At 57.8% G+C, this 17,706-nt stretch overlaps 1 protein-coding gene across 4 annotated transcripts in view; it reads left to right on the top strand.

Annotated features, from left to right (window-relative positions):
• PTPRN2 (protein tyrosine phosphatase receptor type N2) overlaps nucleotides 1-17,706 on the top strand; it is a 695,060-nt gene that overhangs the window by 516,189 nt on the left and 161,165 nt on the right. The window lies entirely within an intron of this gene.

A 17,706-nucleotide genomic window follows, 5' to 3' on the forward strand; every position in this document is an offset into this window, starting at 1 on the left:
GCCCGAGCAACTGTGCTGCCCCTGCTGTGCCATGACTGTGCCCAACACAGTCCCTGTGTCTGAATTCCTTCCTGTTGCCCACTTAAATTTTTTGCATGTTTTACAATCTTATTTCTTCCTTTTATAAGGAAGAAATTATTTCTCACCCAATTTATAAGAGAAGTGTGCTTTGAGCCTCTAAGATGTCGGGGAATAAGCCACCTTTTCCTTTTCTTTAAACCTTGATGGTGGTGTGTGTGTGTGTGTTATTTTTTGGCTTCTTAAGGAAACAAGGTCTAACGGGGTGTGTGTGTGTGTGTGTGTGTGTGTGTGTGTGTGTTATTTTTTTGGCTTCTTAAGGAAACAAGGTCTAACGGGGTGTGTGTGTGTGTGTGTGTGTGTGTGTGTGTGTGTGTGTGTTATTTTTTTGGCTTCTTAAGGAAACAAGGTCTAATGGTTGTGTGTGTGTGTGTGTGTTATTTTTTTGACTTCTTAAGGAAACAAGGTCTAACGGTGTGTGTGTGTGTGTGTGTGTGTGTGTGTGTGTGTGTGTGTGTGTGTGTGTGTGTTATTTTTTTGGCTTCTTAAGGAAACAAGGTCTAATGGTTGTGTGTGTGTGTGTGTGTGTGTGTGTGTGTGTGTGTGTGTGTGTGATTTTTTTGGCTTCTTAAGGAAACATGGTGTAACGAAAACCTTCCAAACGGGTTGTAATAAAAAATACTATAGGGGAAGGAAGTAATGATCATTATTATGAGAGAAGATAAAATGTTTCCTGATTCTTACTGGAATTGGCAACTGTCTGGTTTTGGTGGAAAACACGTCTGCGGGCGTTGGCGCGGCTGTTCCCCGTGGCTCCTGCGAGACCGTCCAAGGGCTGGACCGAAGCGGCCAAGCCAGTCGGCACCCTGCGCCCCTCCACGCGGGAACCCCGGCCCCCAAGGGTCCAGGACCGCGGCGGGGGGAGGCCCGGGTCGGGGGGCTGGGGGCAGGGATGACTCCGGAGCCGCCCGCAGGAAACACCACCGACGGGCAGGTCCTCCGTCCGGTGGAGTCGCGCCCAGGGCGCCCGGCCTCCCGTGGGCTGCTGGCCGCCTGCCGGGCTCGAGGGCTGAGGGGAGGCGGTGGAAGGTGTGCTGGGCGCCCAGGTCCTCGACGGGGAGGAACCGCCCCCACCTGCCGGGCAGGGTGACGGTACGGAAATGACAAGAAAAAACAAGAAACACCAAACACACAAGAAATGGCGAGGGTCGGCGGGGCCGAGGGGAAGAGGGAAGCCTGCGCCGCCGGGGGAGGTGACCTGGGCGGCCGCGCGGAGATGCCGCGGGAACCGACGGCAGGCCCACCGGGGGCGGCGAGCCCACGTGCGCCGCCTGTTCAAAGGGCCGAAACCGGGACCCCAAGAGGATTCCTGCTGAGAGACGGTGAGTCACGGGAGATGCACATTGGGCCGCTCGTGCCGCCGAGTGAGCACGGCCCGGGCACACTGACCCGCCCCCGCGGCTCCCGGAAGCCCTGCGGAGCCTTACAGGTGGGCGGCTTCTTGGCCACGTTGACGAGAGGCAGGGGCGGGGCTGGAGGCTGGGCCGGCCAGTGGCCACTGAGTCCGTCAGTCACGCCCACGCAGCGGAGCCCCCACCAACCCGGGGAGGGCTCTGCCCCGCCGGCCCCAGGCCCCGCGAGGACAGAAGCCCCTTCTCGGGGGACCTGCCCCGGGTCTCCCCGCCTGGCTGTTCCCTTTCCTGAGCTCTGTGAGCCGCTCCAGCAAACCGATGGAGCCCAAGGGGGTGGCCGGGGGCCCTCCAGTCTGTAGCCGGTGGGTCGGAAGCAGGGGGACCTGCCTGGGGCTGGGGACCTGCGTCTGGAGGGGCGTGGAGGGCGGTCTCGGAGAACTCCACCCAGACCCCCTGCCGGCGCTGGAGAAGACCCCCTCCCACACACTCCCACGCGCTGGGGTCCGGTCCGGGCACCCGCATGGACTTCCACTGCTATTACTGCTGTGTATGTGGTTACTGGTGTCTGTATACAAAGGGGCAAATACACCAGGTACTGGACGGGTGGAAATCACACCTGCTGTCAGGTGACACAGCTGCTCCCCCACAGTCACTGCAGCATTAGTCACAGCAGCTAAGACGTGGACACAAGCTCAGTGTCCTCCTGTGAGTGAGTGGACAGAGGGGTGGCCAAACACACATGGCAATGGCATCAGCCTTAAAGAGGATGACATCCCACCACTCACGACGACCCACAGGAACGTCGTGGACGTGGCACTCAGCGCAGCACGCGTCCCAGAAGGACAAACATGCATGAGCCGTCTAAGCAGGTGCGCTTGCTGAAGAGGCAAGTGGCCATCTCTGGGGCGGGGGTGGGCGCAGGGGATCAGTGGGTGTGGAGTGTCAGTCACACGATGTGAGTAAGTCCACGGACCTGCAGTACAGCACTGAACTGGTAGATAACAGCACTGTTACATGTGTTGAGAGGACAGATGGCCACGTGAAGGAAGCAGGGTCACAGCGGGAAGCCGCGCCCCGACTCTGGGGTGGAGGAAGGAGCAGGAATCCACAGGCCCTCCGGAGCCCCAGGCAGAGGGTCCTGCAGCCCTCTGACTCCAGCCAGTGAGACCGGGGGATTCGGGCTCCAGAACTGCGTGGTTTCAGCCACTGAACAACACCCTGCGAGCTTCCAGTAAGGCCAGGCCCGACCTGCGGGCCGAGCGCTTCCCCTGCTCTTCACGCCAGCCGGGGCGTCCTTTCTATTTCAGAGGACCTTGAATCACAATTTTGTTTACTCAACAGTTACTTCTCCTATGAATTTTCCCCAAATATCATTTGTCAAAAAATTATACCATGTCCATCAAATTTTCCCCTAGAATAGTTGTTTATATATCTTTAAAACATTTTCTTTTCTTCCAAGATAATGTGTTCAAGAGAGCTAAAAATATGTGCTTTTTACTACACCCTATCACCCACAGATTTCTTACCCCAGTGGGGCAGAAATGAGGATTTGTACTCTTTTCCGTGGAGTTTGACATTTAAAAAAAATGTGTGGCTGCTGCCACAGGAGAGCCTAGTGTCTCCCTCAAATGGATTAATGAGTAATTCTCATGAGACGTTCTCCAAATGCAAGGAGCCGGATGAATAAATCACTACAGTTCTTTCTGGAGATGAGAAAACAAGTGTCCAATAAGCAATGGCATTTATCCTGATTTACCGTCGTCATTCCAGACAGGAGCTGCTGAGAGACGACCCTCTACGGCAGTGCCACGCAGAACCAGTTACGCTCCCAGACTCAGCCCGACTTCTGGTCTGGAGTAGCTTCTCCCTGTACCCCATGATCAGATTAGATGTGCAGAACGCTCACAGCGTCTTGTAAACAGCACTGTGACGTGAGGAGCAAGCTGTGAATTGGATATTCATATTTTTGAAGGGTTTTTGAAGGCCCTCTCTTTAACAAAGCATCGATCACATTTAAAATGTACAAGGCATACGAGGGGGAAACACAGCATTTATTTGCGCAGAGCGACTCCAGCAGGGCGTTCCCGGGAGCGGCTCCATGAGGCAGCGTGCACAGACGCCACCCTACGTCCAGCACAGCTGTGTTAAGTGACTCCCGTGCAAACGTTGCTGTTCAGGAGGTGAGGGCCAGGTGGGATACACCTGCTGGGAGATGCCTTATTATGGAGTTTTAAACAAGCATGTGGACAGGTCCTTTCAGATAATGAGTGATGTGACAGGTGCTGACCGGAGGCAGGAGGCCTCTGAGGGGCGACTCCAGGCTGATGGAGGAACCCAACTGGAAGAGACCCAGGAGAGAAAATGCAAAGACCGGGTTGGGGATGACCTTGGCATAGCTGAGGACAAGAAGGAAGAGCAGCTGGGGGGCGGGAGGGGGCACCCAGACACCCCGGGCCTGCCATGCACTAGAGGACTTTGGAGTCTGTCCTTAACAGGATGGAAAGCCAGCAGTGGGGTTCAGGGAGGCAGGCAGTGTGGTTCAAGTTAGGATTTTGAAAGATCTCTGGAATCCCTGCAGGGCATGGACAGAGGGAAGCGGGAGATGAGGCGAGGAGACAGGACACAATTGCAGGCACCCCAGCAGCTATGATGTTGTGCTTACAAGATCAGAGTGATGGCAGGGAAGGGGCAGATGGGCTGTTCATGTGCAGTCACCCAAGCAACAGGCACGAGGGCCATAACAAGGCCCTGGGTTTTGGAAGAGTGACAGCCATGCCTTGTCTGCAGAAGAAGCCATAGGGCTGGGCTCAGTTCTGGTGGGAAGCAATGAGCTGTGCTTGGACAAGCCACATTCGTGATATTCAGATAAATTCAGAGCCTAGTGGGGGACATGAGGCAGAGATACCTGTGTGGGGGTCAAGTGCTTCCAAGTGCTCTTTAAAGCCCAAGGGAGCAGTTAGAATCCAGGTGGGCAAGCAGCCAGGACCGAGCCCCGAGGAACGTTCAGGGAGCCGAGCAGTGTCAGCCCTTTGACTTAGGATGGCTCCTGACCCCCGTTGGCCTCCGCAGCCTCAGAGCCTTGTCCGCAGAGCGTGACCTCAGCTCCCACCCCTCCTCTCACCACACACTCACAGCATGCTCGCCTTCGGGGCCCCTGAGCCTGGTTGCTGGCCCCCAGCCTCAGGGTCGCATCCCCTCCGCCCTGCTGCAGGAAGCTCCTCCCCTAGGGCTGAGAGCGGGGCCCATCAGAGGCCCCTGTTCACAGGTGTGGCTTGTCCATGCAGCCAAGGCCTGAGTCCCACTGCTTTGCTGGGTGGATCTAGACCTGGTGGTCTGTGGCCACTCAGCTAGGAAGTGAGGGCAGCGCTGATGTGGTGGCACAGACTGGGCACCATGCTCCTGGCCCTGCGCCACTGCCCACAGCGCTGCAGTCACACCTTCTCCTTCAGGACCCAGTCTCCACGGGCAGCATGTGGGGATGACATGTCTGTTGACAGGCTCCTGTGAAAAATAAAGGAATTAACACATGGCCAGTGTGACCCCTGACGCAGTGTTTAATGGGACAGCTCCAGCATTACTTGGGAGAAGCAAAGGGGACAATGACTTCAGAAGTGACGTCTCTGAGCTCAGAACCACAAGGAGCCACAAAGAATGAAGCCCCACCAGAGCCACCCTGGGGACGCCGAGGTGACACGTGAGTGTCACGTGCCCCACAGCTGGCGTCCCAGCCCTGGCTGCTGCCTGCATGCCTGGGGCAGTGAGGGCAGAGAGGCCTCTGCTCGCTGCAGCCCACCCAGAGGCCTGGGGGTCTCCAGGTAGAACGGACGAGGTCAGGTGGAGACGGGAGCCCACAGTGCCCGCTCTGACAGTGCGGAGGCTCCAGGCGGGGGGCTGGCCCCCATGCAGGGAGAGCGAGGGTGCAGGGGTGGCAGGGCCCTTCCCTGGGCGGTGAGCAAGGAGCAGGAGCCCCCACCAGGGAGTCGCTGGGCTCGCCGTCAGTGGGAGAGGCCCAGCCAGGGCAGCTGCTGGGAGGTCGGCGGCCCTGACATTTCTACTCGTCAAGGCCCCACCGTGGCCAGATGCCAGCCTGTTCTCCTGGGGTTGGGGGGTGACACTCCATAGGGCAGAGCCCCATGCTGAGGGTGGAGGCCTCGCCCTCGGAGGCTCAGGACAGAACAAGCAGCAGGGACCTGGGGGCCATCGTGTTCGGGGCAAGAACCTGGACTAGAGGCCACAGGGTGTTGGGCCTCTTCTCTGGCCTGGACTGGGAACTCAGAGAAAAGACAACGTAGGGTGCCCACAACCATGTGGACAGTGCTGAGGCCGTCGGCAGCGGCACCTATGGTGAGGTGGCGAATCCCTGGAGAAGGGCCGCCCCCCCCCCCCCGACAGAGCACATCACACTGAAAATGCAGGAGGCCCAGCCCGCACGGCCGCGCGCACCAGCCACCGCGGCTCCAGCCGAATCACCTTCAAACACATGGAGTGGAGACCTCTCTCTGCCAGCCTCCTCCTCCCCGTATCAGCTGGCAGAGAGGAGGAAATTAATAAAGTGAACACAATGCCCTGACTATGGGGAGTGACTGTCTCATCAGCACCCTGAAGGGCGGGGCGGGCTCCATGGTCAGGAGAAGGAGCCGGCCCACACAAGGAGCACACCAAAGGCGGACACGCCCAGCCAGGAGAAGCCGTGTGGAAGCGGGCACCCATCTATGTGTGCTGGCATGTGGGTGAGGCCCCGCAAATGACTGGGAAGAAATGGCCACTCTGCTCCTGATGCAGACGGGAACACCAGCACGGTGACTCGACCTTAGTCCGAGGGGACAGGGCTGAAGAGGCACCCCTGGCACCCCCTGGGGCTTTGCCTTAGAGGCAGTGTCACATTCTGGAAGACAGGCAGAGGGTTCTCAGAAGCAAGGCGGGACGTCAGGGCTGGGTCCCAGGAGAGCAGCAGGTGTGGAGATCGAAGTGGCCCCAGTGTGGGAAGGTCTCCTGGGTGGCATTGAGCATATGAAGCTACAAACATGCCGTGGAGATGGGGCGAAAATGGCCCAAAGGAAGCAGCAGAGACATGAGGAAAATTTGAAAGTGAAGACAAATAAGCCAGCTTGGTGTGGCGTGGCTATGTGGTTGCGTGCTCTCATGGTGGGGAGTCAGGAGGAGCAGTGGCTGGACGAGACCTTCCCTCCACGCAACCCAGCACCGCCGAGGGGCCAGCAGGGGTTCCAGACAGCACTTCCTGGTCAGGCCCACCCCGAAGAGCGCCCAGGCGCCCCTGCTCCCTGGGGCCCATCTGGTGTGTACTCCCAGCGGGTACAGGCCAGGGGAGAGACAGGACGCACGTCCTGTGGGACTGGAAGATGGGAAGAAGGAAACAGCCCCTTGCCTGCCTCTCACACGGTGACCAGGGCACGACTTCACTGGGCAGCCTCTGTCCCTCCTCCACCTGACACCACCCCTCTTCCGTGATGCTGACCGGGCCTGGGGTTGGCACCCTGAGGGACAGCTGGCTGGCCCCCTCCTAACAGTGAGCAGGCAAGCAGGGAGCCCACGCAACTGCACCTGGACAAGTCGAAGCCCGAACTGAAGTGAGACCCCAGAAGAGCCACGAGTGTGGAGTCGTGGTCAGAGGGGAAGACGCAGAGGCACCTTGCCTGACGGGGACGTGCAGAAACAGCCCGATTTCATCCTGGGAGGGAATTTGGGAAGGAATCTGCAACTGTGGCCTCGAGAGGACAGCCAAGTCATAAAACAGTTGTCTGGAGAGGGCAGGCGAGGCCCAGGAGAGCATGCAGGGGGCAAAGTCCCTCACGTGGGCTCACCCGCTGAGTCACACTGGGACGGGTTCCTTTGCGTTCAAGTTCAGGGCACCTCTGGGCTATTTGGATACTTGGGAGATGTTACTCAAGCTTTTACTACATTCCCAAGGGAAACACGATCAGGATGCAGCTAAGGGTGCCCAGCGGTTGGAAGGCTGGGGTACTAATCGCTGGTGCATTGGCTGTGGCCCACCCATGGGCCTGCTCCAGGCCGACCCCCGCCTGCCATCACAGACGAAAACGTACGGAGTGTGTCCTCTCAGCCGGCACCCTTAAGAAATGAGGCAGAAACGCCGCTTTGAATGGAGAAGTCAGGACCCAAAACTACAGGCCTCCTTCCTGGGCCCTGGATCTCGCTTCTGCTCGCCCAGCCTCGGGTGCCAAACAGGACAGGTCCTTCCTACCCTGGCCCGACCTCCAGCGCAGCCCCACACACCCCAGGCCTGTGCCAGCTGCTCTCTGTCTCCCCCTCCTGTCCGGACCCAGGAACTGCTTTGCCCAAGAGTGGCCGGCCCTGTGGGGTCAGGCCTGGACCACCAGCCCATGGCAGTGCCGTTCCTAGGCGGCACACCCGACCAGCCTGAGCAGGGGCATTGTCCCAGGACTGCCGTGCTGCTCCAGCAGTGCGGCCAGTTCCTCGGGCCTCATCCGGGTCAGCCGCTCTGCGCCCGGCCCTCTGTTACAGGCTGCTTCCCAGGGCCAGTGGCTCTGCACCATTCATATTGGTCATGCGCGGGGTGGTCAGGCAAATGGGCAGGACACCCTCAGGGAGAGGCCTCCTCCCTCTCGGTTCTTTGTTCCCCTGCACCTTGGGTGTGTGAGATTTAGTGCTGACCCTGCTAAACCTCGTGTCCTCTGATCTTTGCCCTCAGGCCTCATGGGCATTGCAGGGGCGACTCCCAGGGGCCTCAGGGCAATCTTGCTCTTGGTACTGGGAGGCCTCTCCCCACTGGACTAGGCACCAACCCTAAGGCGCCAGGTGGCTTGAGCCGTGGCCCGCCGACACCAAGGCCAACAGGGTGCGAGCACCAGGTGTGGCTGGCGTGGCCAGTGTGGGGGCAGGTGGGGACTGTCAGCCTGGGCCTGGCAGGGAGCCTGAATGAGAGCGTGGCGCTGGCAGGGTGCAGCGGCTTCTTCCCACCCTACGGAGATCTGGTGAGCATTCCGTCTGCTCCGGGGAAGGAATAGTGTCCCACCAACAGCCAGGCGTGGGGCTGTGTGGCACTGGGTTACTGATCCGTCATCATTTCTGGTCTCAGTTTGTGGGGCAGGGATAGGCCCCTTTGATGGTGGGGACACGCCCAAACCCTTCTGCACATGGTTTCAAGGTACAGGAGTCCCCGAAACTCACTCCTGAGCTCCTGGGGCCCGGTGACACTTGCGTTCCATCCCCAGCGCAGACCCTCCTGGGGTGCCTCTCACTTTAGATCTCTCTGTATTCCTCTGGCACACAGAGCTGTGGCACAGTGGCTGGGCACAGCCGACTCGCAGGCCCAGGGGCTGCCCAGGGCTCTCTCTGGACTCAGCTGCTTGGAGGTGGGGCCTCAGGGCAGCGGCTGAGGGTGGAAAGTGAGCAGAGGAGGAATCTCAAACCACCTGGTACAAGCACGTGCAGGCCCTCACCACCGGCCAGGAAGGCAATGCCACAGGGCGGGCAGCTTGCAGTTGTCCCAGCAAATAGGAAGCTGGTGGTGAGGTGGGAGAAATACCAGTCAACCCAGCCCAGCTCCCCGCTCTGCTGATGAGCCTGGATAACAGTGCCAACCCCCAGGGCCACCTCTGGGACCTTTCCTCCTTGCTGTTACTCCTGGTGCCTGCAGTGTACCCATTTCACCCTGTAAAGGTGCTGACCACGCTGCAGACACCCCCTGAAATCACTCTCTGCTTTTGGGCCTTGTGGGTCCACATGTCCCCTGCCAGGCACCCTCTTGGGAGACCCGAGGGGGTCCCTGCCAGATGCTGCAGGGACATGGCCAGGGCTCCTCGGGAAGCTGGGCTGGCATCCTCAGGATGTGCACCCGGGGAGCCCTGTGGCCAAGCGGCCTGGGGAGGCCATGCCCCTCCCACAGGTACTTCCCCAGCTGGCCCAAGAGCCCCCGGAGGCATCTGTGAAAAGCCCTCCATGATGGCCGTCGCATTCTGTAATGAAGGATTGCTTTGCTGTTTTTAAGGGCTTAAAATTCACATGAAGCCAGATCTCCTCAGCAACGCTGGTTTGGCTGAAATCTGGCTCCTGCCCAGAAGCCAGTAAGAGGGACTTCGGGTGCAAGGCCGTCCACAGATGACGGCGCAGAGCCCCTGACATCCATGAGCGCCCACTGGGGGGAAGGAGCCTGGCGGGGAGCTGGCAGCCGGGGGCAGTGGCTCTCCACCGGGCATAGTAGACTTACCTGAGAGGGTTGGAAATGCCAGTGACTGGGTCCTCCCTGAGGTCAGGACCTCATTGTTCTGCAGCCCAGGAGAGCCCGTGGCCCCAGGCGGTCAGGTGTGGGTGGGTGCGTGAGCCCTGGGCCGGAGTCTCACTACATACGTGACAGTCACATCAGATCCACACTGGGTCCTGCCTGTAACGCCTGTGTGGGAAGACGAGGTGTTGGACTTTAGCATGACCGGAGTAGGCCTGGACATTAGCTATATTGTGATTTAAATTTTGCTCATGATGCTGAAGGGGTTTCAGCTGTGAAGGTATCAGAAAAGGGAGTCAGTGCCTTATTCCGCCTGGAGGTCCAGGTGGTCGTCGATCCCACTCAAATTCCTTACTTTCAGGCTCTGTGGGCTGCTTTGCGGATAGAAAACACTAACTGCACCAGGCACCGATTTTTCCCTTTTATAGTTTTCCTGTGTGTTCAAATAAGCAATGAAGGGCTGAGTCCCAGCCCACAAACAGCCGAGAGACAGCAGGCAGCACCGCTGTCGTGTCTGCCCGCCTCTCGTGCACGGAGTGGGAGGGGCTGCGTCCACACTCGTCCGAAAGCTGCGGAGCTGTGAAGCGAGGGCAAGGTGCATGGGCTCTTTAGGAGGGACCCCACTGCCACCCCCAACCACGACCTGTCTCAGGAGCCTGAGCTCCAATGGGCAGCCTGCAGCACAGACCGTAGGAGCAGCCCGTGCTGGTGGACGGCCAGGGCCACAGGCAGAAGGGCACCCGTGGGGGCTCAGGCAGGTGTGAGCACACTGGTCAGGGACGCGGCCTGGGGACCTGCAGTGGCCCCAGCCTCAGCCAGGCCCCCTCCACACAGCAATGCTATTACTGGGAGAACGCGTTGAGTCTCCCTGATTCTTGCCTTCTCCAAAGAAAGAATTCAGGTGAGAGACCAGGTAGCAAGAAAAAGAGGGAGGACTTCATTGGACTCGAACAAAACGTGCCTCTGAGACAGGACAGTGGCTGTCCGGGGACCAGAGGCAGCCTCACCGCTGGGGTTCAGCTGGCTTTTATTTTTGCCTTAACATGCAGGAAGTCCTGCCCTGCATCTGTGTCCTTTGACTGGCAGGCTGATTGACAGCTGCAGGTTGTATAACCTTTATGTCAGTGCGCAGGCACTTTACCCATAAGCACCTAAGGGAGGCCCTCAGTGGGGCCAGAACCGCAATGCTAATGAGATTTAGATGTTATTCTGATGAGGCGGGGTTACTTGTGGACAAGGTCTTCTGACCTGCACAGGCCTGACCTCAGGAAACCCCTGTGGTCCCGGGTCTCCCGATAAGTCCGGCGTCTTAACTGTGGGACTGGGGAGGCCTGGGGTGACCGGGGCAGAGTCTTCCTTGGTCACAGGCTTGCCCCTTCATCCTGCTTATGTCTGAGCCACCACTGGCTCTAACAGACCACAGGCCTGGCACAGGCCACTGCAGCCTGCCGCCCCCTCCTGCCCCGCTCTGACCCTCTGATGGTGGAGAACCCGGGGGCAGGGCCAGGAGGCTGTCCACACACAGGGCAGCTCCCCCTTCTCCAGTGGGGGGTCAGGGGAGCCACAGGCTGCGTGCCGGCCTCACAGGGTGCTGTCATGCTGGGGCCCCACCATGTGGGGGTGTCTACCTGAGCGGCCAAGGCCCCAGGGAGTGAGTTGCTGAGGTGAGCCCCACAGCCACAGTCTCCCAGGGACTGTGCAGACCACACCGCATGGGGGTGCTCCCTCCCAGGCCGTCCGGGCATGAAGGGGCGGCTCCTGCGCAGTCCCCTGCCTCTGGCCCACAGTGGGCCCATCAGAATCTAAAACAAACGACAAGAGGTTGCACGCATGGGGCCTCCAAAGCCGAGACAGTGAGCGGGCAGAGCTGTGGCTGGGAGCAGCCTCAGCTGAGGGTTTTTTCAGAAGCAAGGCCTGCCGGCTGGCTCAAACCCATACCCACACAAACATCAGAAGGGGGACCCGTGCCGCAGCCTCTGCTCAAGAAAGGAGATGCGCCGGCCGGCATGCAGCACAGGGCAGTCCCAGGTGGCCGGCACCAGGCCCCAGGGCCCCTCGGCAACACGTGTCCTGGGCTCAGGGCTGCTCACTGGGTGCTTACGGGCCCCACAGAGGCCACGGTCCTGTCTCCAAGCGTGACAGTGATTTGTGGAGAGGAGCCGGGGATCCACAGGCAGCAGTGACCCTCCCGGCACCCCCGGGAGACACAAAGCAAAGGCCTGCGCCAGGGCAACCCCTCCCCGCCCCAAACTCCTGTCCACATGAACAATTCAAGAGTGAAATTCCACCTGCAGAAGCCCAAGTATCTGGCGGGGGGGTGGGGGCACCAACAGGGTGCGTGCTGAGCCCCAAAGTGAACCAGCCCCACCTCCATCCCTGATACGCAGGCCAGTGTCTGCAGTCTCTCGGAAAGGACCGACTAAATTTCTCTAGAAAAGTTGGTGGTTTTTATTAGTCTGTGACATTCACTTTAAACAAAAAGAGTGCATTTTCTGTGTAATTCCAACTCCAGAGATGCACAGCTGGGCAGCTCTTCACAAGCCCATCCAGAGAGCAGGTCACAGACACCACTCCATCCCACCCATGCCACAAAGGGATTCCATTCATTTGGGGGGAAAGCCTGCAAGACATAGAGAAAATTAGCTCATTTATTTAAGCTCATCACTGTTGATAAATCCCAAACTGAGGTCCCTAGCCTCCGCTTTAGAGAAAAAGAGATGGATTTTAAAACCGCATCCGTGGCTGTGTGAGCATGACAGAAATTGATCCGCCTTCGTGCTCTGAAGTTAAAGGGGATGTTCACTGATTCATGTGGAATCTCCAGCCACGCTTTAAAATGCAAAGCTCATGAATAAGAAGTGCGTAAGCACACGCAGTCCTGGAAAAGCGCGATTCCTCATCCCCGGCAGCGTCAGGACACTGCATCCCCGGTCCCCTGGCTCTCGCCGTGGGAAGTGGCACTGACTGCAGCTCTGCCCACCTGCACCGGTGCGAGTGCCCTGCTGCTCAGCGGAGCCTGCGCCATGTGAGGACAGACGCCTCACCACAGCATGGCTGGCAGAAGGGCATATTCATTCACCTAAAGCTACTTGGTGGGCACTTAAGGTGCCCAAGGTCCCAGCAAGGTGGTTGGGAGCTTGGGGAGCAGCACAGAGACCACACAGCTGCCCCGGATGTGATGGGGGGCCATGCACTGGCTGCATCCCTTCTCCAGGCCCTGGAAGCCCCAGCTGTGCTGCAGGGCAGCGGGGCGCTTACACCTGACTGGGCACCTGTGGTGGTGCTCAGCTCCTGGTGCAGACACAGCCGTCCTCCTGCCCCTCGGCCTCTCGCTGTCCCTGCCCACAAGCAGCCCAGAAGGAGAGGGGACATCACTGATCACTGGGGAGGTGAAGGTTAAGGGGATGGCCAGGGACTGGTCTGGGCCAGCGAGGGCGAGAGTCCTTGAGCCAGTCCCCTCCACAGTACCTCCGTGCGCTCTCCCCGGCTGTGCTGGGCCTCAGGGGTCTCGGGGAATGTTGGCGCTGTGCTCTAGGGTCTCCAAAGGCAGGTGGGGGGATGCGACATCTCCAAGAGCCACTCCACTTGGGGAATGAGGGCGGCAGGCCTGGGAGGCAAGGGGCTGCGCCACCGCGCCCAGCTTTGCGTGCAGACTGCAGAGCGCGGCAGGCGAAAGGCCAGGCAGGGGTGCCCAGGCGGAGGGGGCTTGTGGGCACAAGGCATCTTTTGAGCAAGGAGGTTCCTGAGAAAGATGACATACGAGAGGACTCTTGGAATAATAGGTATATTTTCAGGCAAAAGCAAGAATTGCAGTTCTGAACAAGGTCACAGCTGAGGTCTGTTTGTTGCCGAATTTACATAAAAGCCAAGAGGAAGCTCTTAGTTGAAAGGATGATTCCAGGAAAATAAATAAAGCCTGAGGCGTTGCTTCCATTCCTGCTGCAGTGAGTTGGGGTCAGCTGTAGAGACACAGAGTGGAGGGAAGAAGAGAGAGAGGGCCCTTGGGCGACCCCATGGAAACACCCCTGAGCCAGGCGAGTGATGCCTGGGTCCCCAGAGGAGGCCCGACTCCGGTGGGCAGCACGTGGGGCCGCCTGCACGTCTCAGACCTGAGTGTCACAGGCTCACTGTGCCCACAACTCCTGCCCTCAGAGCCAGTCTGGGCCTGGCCAGCTCTTCCAGCTGGACGGGCAGGCTGTCCCGCACACCCACCTCCACCTCCAGGACCCTGTCCGCACCATGCATTAGGCATCCACCCCCTGCCCCGGGCCAGGCTAGCAGGTGCGCCTGCCCCCCTTTCACAGAATGCGTTAACTCACAGCTGCTCTCTGGGAAGCGGGAGCACCAGGGTCTCACCCCACTGACCCCCAACCCACCGCGGCCCCCTGAAGCCAACACCCCGCCACCAACCTCAAGCATAAAGGCACACTCGCACCGCCACCCCACACACATTTGTGGGACTGGACCCTTATTTCTTGTTGCATTTGGGTTCTTTTGCTTTCAGAAGTGTAGTCAGGTGTTGCTGTTCCATGATTTGCTCAAAACACTTAACAGCGAGCGAATGAACCTGGGCACCCTCCCCAGCCGGAGCCTAGAGGTGTGTCTCCTTTTTAATGACATAAAATACTGAAATAGCCTCATCGATACCTTGTTTTCTATTTGTCTATTTGCTGTTGCAGTCAATGCTGAAGTTATTATTCTTGGGCAAATATGTGCATTTATGCTATAATTTTTGTAAATTAGATTATGTGAAATGGGATTTTTTTGCTCATAGAGTATGTGCATTTTTATTGCCAAATTACTCTGCAAAAGGGCTTTGCCAGCTTATACACACACTAGCAGCATGTGAAAAAAAAGCAACAGTATCAAGCTTTTTAAGTTTTGCCAGTGTGATAGGTAAAATATTTAGTTTTTTACTTTTTAACTATTACAGAGTTGAACATCTTTCCATGTACTCGTGTCCACCTGCATGTGTTCTTCTCTGAGGTACCTGATCGTCGTCTGAGCTCATTTTTCTTTTCTTTTCTTCTTCACTGCTTCACAGGAGCCGTTTGTATATTAGGAATATTAACCCTTTAAGACTTTTGGATTTTTTAGAAATAGCTTAGGTTTTGTGATAATCTAGCCTCAAATAAACAATTATTTTAAATTTTCTTCTAATCATTTTATAGTCAATTACTATTTAGATTTTGATCCATCTGATTTTTTTTTTCATGTGGAGTGTGAAAAGAATCTCTCTTCATTTTCTTACAAAAGGATCTCTCATGTCCCAGCTGTAGTTACTGGATGCTTCATTCCTTGCCCATTGGTGTGAAATGCCACCTTTCTCACTAAATTCCCCTGGATAAGTGAACCTGTCTCTGGACACTGTTTTATTCCGCTGATCTAAATGCACGGTTCCTCTTGAACAGTATGGGTTTGAACTGCACTGGTCTCCTTATATGCAGATTTTTTTCTCAATAAATATACTGGAAATTTTTTTGGAGATTTATGACAATCTGAACAAACATTTTATTTTGTCTGGCTTACTTTTTTAAGAATACAGCACATAATATATAGAACATACAAAATGTGTGCTAACCAACAATCACATCCTTGATAAGGCTTCCGGTCAACAGTGGGTGATTAGCAGTCAAGTTTGGGGGGAGACAAAGCCATACGCAGACTCTCCAGTCCGGGGGCCAAGCACCGACATGTGCATTGTTCACAGGTCAAGTGCGCGACCTCACGTGAGGTGCTACTTGGGCATCACAGATTTTCCATCTGCAGAGCAAATTGCTCATGCCTCTGTCTCCACTTCTTGGCTGTCCTTAAACATTTACTCTTCCAGGACCTGAATCCACATGATCTTCAGAACCAAATGATCAAGGGACACACACATACAAATACACACATGCACACAAAAAACACACCTAATCAGGGCTGTCATTGGAAATGTGTCAGATTATTAAGGTCAACAAGCCACCTTACCCTCCACATGGACTGTCTGTTCACACGGAAGCCCTCATTCCACAGTGCGACTAATTTTTCCATTTAGGACTCGTTTTGTGTCACGGTGAAATCCGCGGCCTTCTTCATGGACACCACCTTTCGCGCTGTCCCCGGGTATTTTGACTGTAAATACACTGGCCCTTCAGGAGATTGGGGGGCAGAGGGGCAGGCCCTTTGTGCTGACCCGTAGCCCCGTGTGCTGGCACCATTTCCGGTCAGTCCTGAGTTACCAACAGGTAGGAAGTGCCCCTTATGCCCTTCTTACCCCGACCTTGAGGGCTGCTTCTCGCTCCAAGCACCTGAGAGCGGTGATAGTAATGTTCTTCCTTAAGAAGATCGCTCATCAACTTCCCACTTGACAGAAACAGCTGGGGAGCATGTCAGCCCGTCGCCCTCCGAGGCTGCTGCCCTTGGAGCACGCTGTCCACACCTGCCGAGTCTCGGCTGACGTCCTGTGCGTCCATGTAGGTCGTGACTCGTAGCCTGTTCGTGTCCTGGCCCCTCAGGAGGAGGGACCTATGGGCACGCAAACTCCACCATGGACGACCAGGGAGGGCCAGGATGGGCGGACATGGGCCTCCTGGGTCGCCTCAGGGTGGGGGCTGCTGCCCTGTGTCTAAGAGCAGCCTTTGCCAGGGGCCCGGGCACTGCTCCTTGCATGTCAGTGGAACCAGCCGGATGTGTGCCAGGGACACCCAGCCAGGAAGCTCACCAGTGTGTGTAAATAGCCGCAGAGCCACTGACTCAGTGCTGGTCCTCGGGGGTCCATGTAGCCCCCGCTACTCCCTGGCCCCTGGCACTCCATCTTTCCCTTCTATGTGGCACCGCTGTGCCCACCTGCAGGGACCCAAGGCCCTCCTCAGGGAAGGGTCTAGGAGCCAGAACAGGGAGCCATCCTGGGGAGACTGGCCATGGGGTGGCTCTCCAGAGGGACGGGCTCAGCAGGGACGTGCACGTAGGTACAGATACAGAGACGGGTACAGGCAATACACAGGCACGGAAGGACACAGAGACGTCGATGGTACAGGTAGAGACAGATGGAGACGCAGATGGTGTCTGCCCTGCCCGGAGGGCACATGAGCTGCCTGCCCCGCCTGAGCTGACATGTGGGTGGGGGGAACAGCCTGAGGAAAGGCATAAAGGCGCAGAGGCGAGGGTGGGTGCGTCCATGCTCGGAACTTGGCTGGGCCGCTGGCAGGGGGTGAGGGATATGGCGGGAAGGCCCACCCTGTCTGGGAGGGGTGCATGTCCACTCAGGAGCGTGGACCCTCTGCTTAAGGTCCTGAGCAAGGTATTAGAAGGCTTTAGGCTGAAGCCGTGTGGCCGGTGTGTGCACTGGGAAGACCCTTCTGGAAGCTGTGGGAAGACAGAATGGAGATGGCGGGTAGGTCGCCGGGCTGGGTGGACGTCCAGTGTCGAGCAAGAGCCGAGGGGAAGGAGGGACAGACGGTGCACCTGAGAGGGGGAGGCAGGACTTGGGCAGGGCTGGAAGTGGGGAATAAAGGCAGGGGTCTCAGAGGACATGGTGTGACCCCAGGGGCAGGGTGGGCACGGGGTGGGCTGCCAAGAGGAGGTTGGGGTGCAAGTCCCTTCTGGACCTGGAGGTGGACCTTGGGGCTTCTGACCACTCACATCCTGACTGGAGGTGGGGTGGGAGAGGCGGAGACCCCCGCCCGGGGAGCTGGGGCAAGTTGGTGGAGGAGGTCCGTGGCCTACCCTGGAGTCCTGACATCCTGACAGGGGCGCGTGGGGAGACAGAGAGGAGCCCCCAGGAGGTCGGGGGGACCAGGTCAGGACAGGCAGCCAGGAGAAGAGATGCTGGGAGCGCGGAGCCCAGGAGACGGCCGCTGTTAACCAGACGCAGCCCCCGGCTCTGACGGCCTTCAGCCGGCCTCGTCCTGTGCTACGCGGCCCTTCTCTGGCTCTAGCAAGTCCGAAGAGGCCATTCTCACACAGGAGCAAGGTGGTCCCCTCTGCCCGTTCGGGCTGCTCTACCTACCAGCGACTGGGTGGCTTGTAAACGACAGAAACTTCTCGCAGTCCTGGAGGCTGGACACCCGA

This window comes from Manis javanica, chromosome 6, assembly GCF_040802235.1.
Source record: "Manis javanica isolate MJ-LG chromosome 6, MJ_LKY, whole genome shotgun sequence".
Taxonomy (NCBI): domain Eukaryota; kingdom Metazoa; phylum Chordata; class Mammalia; order Pholidota; family Manidae; genus Manis; species Manis javanica.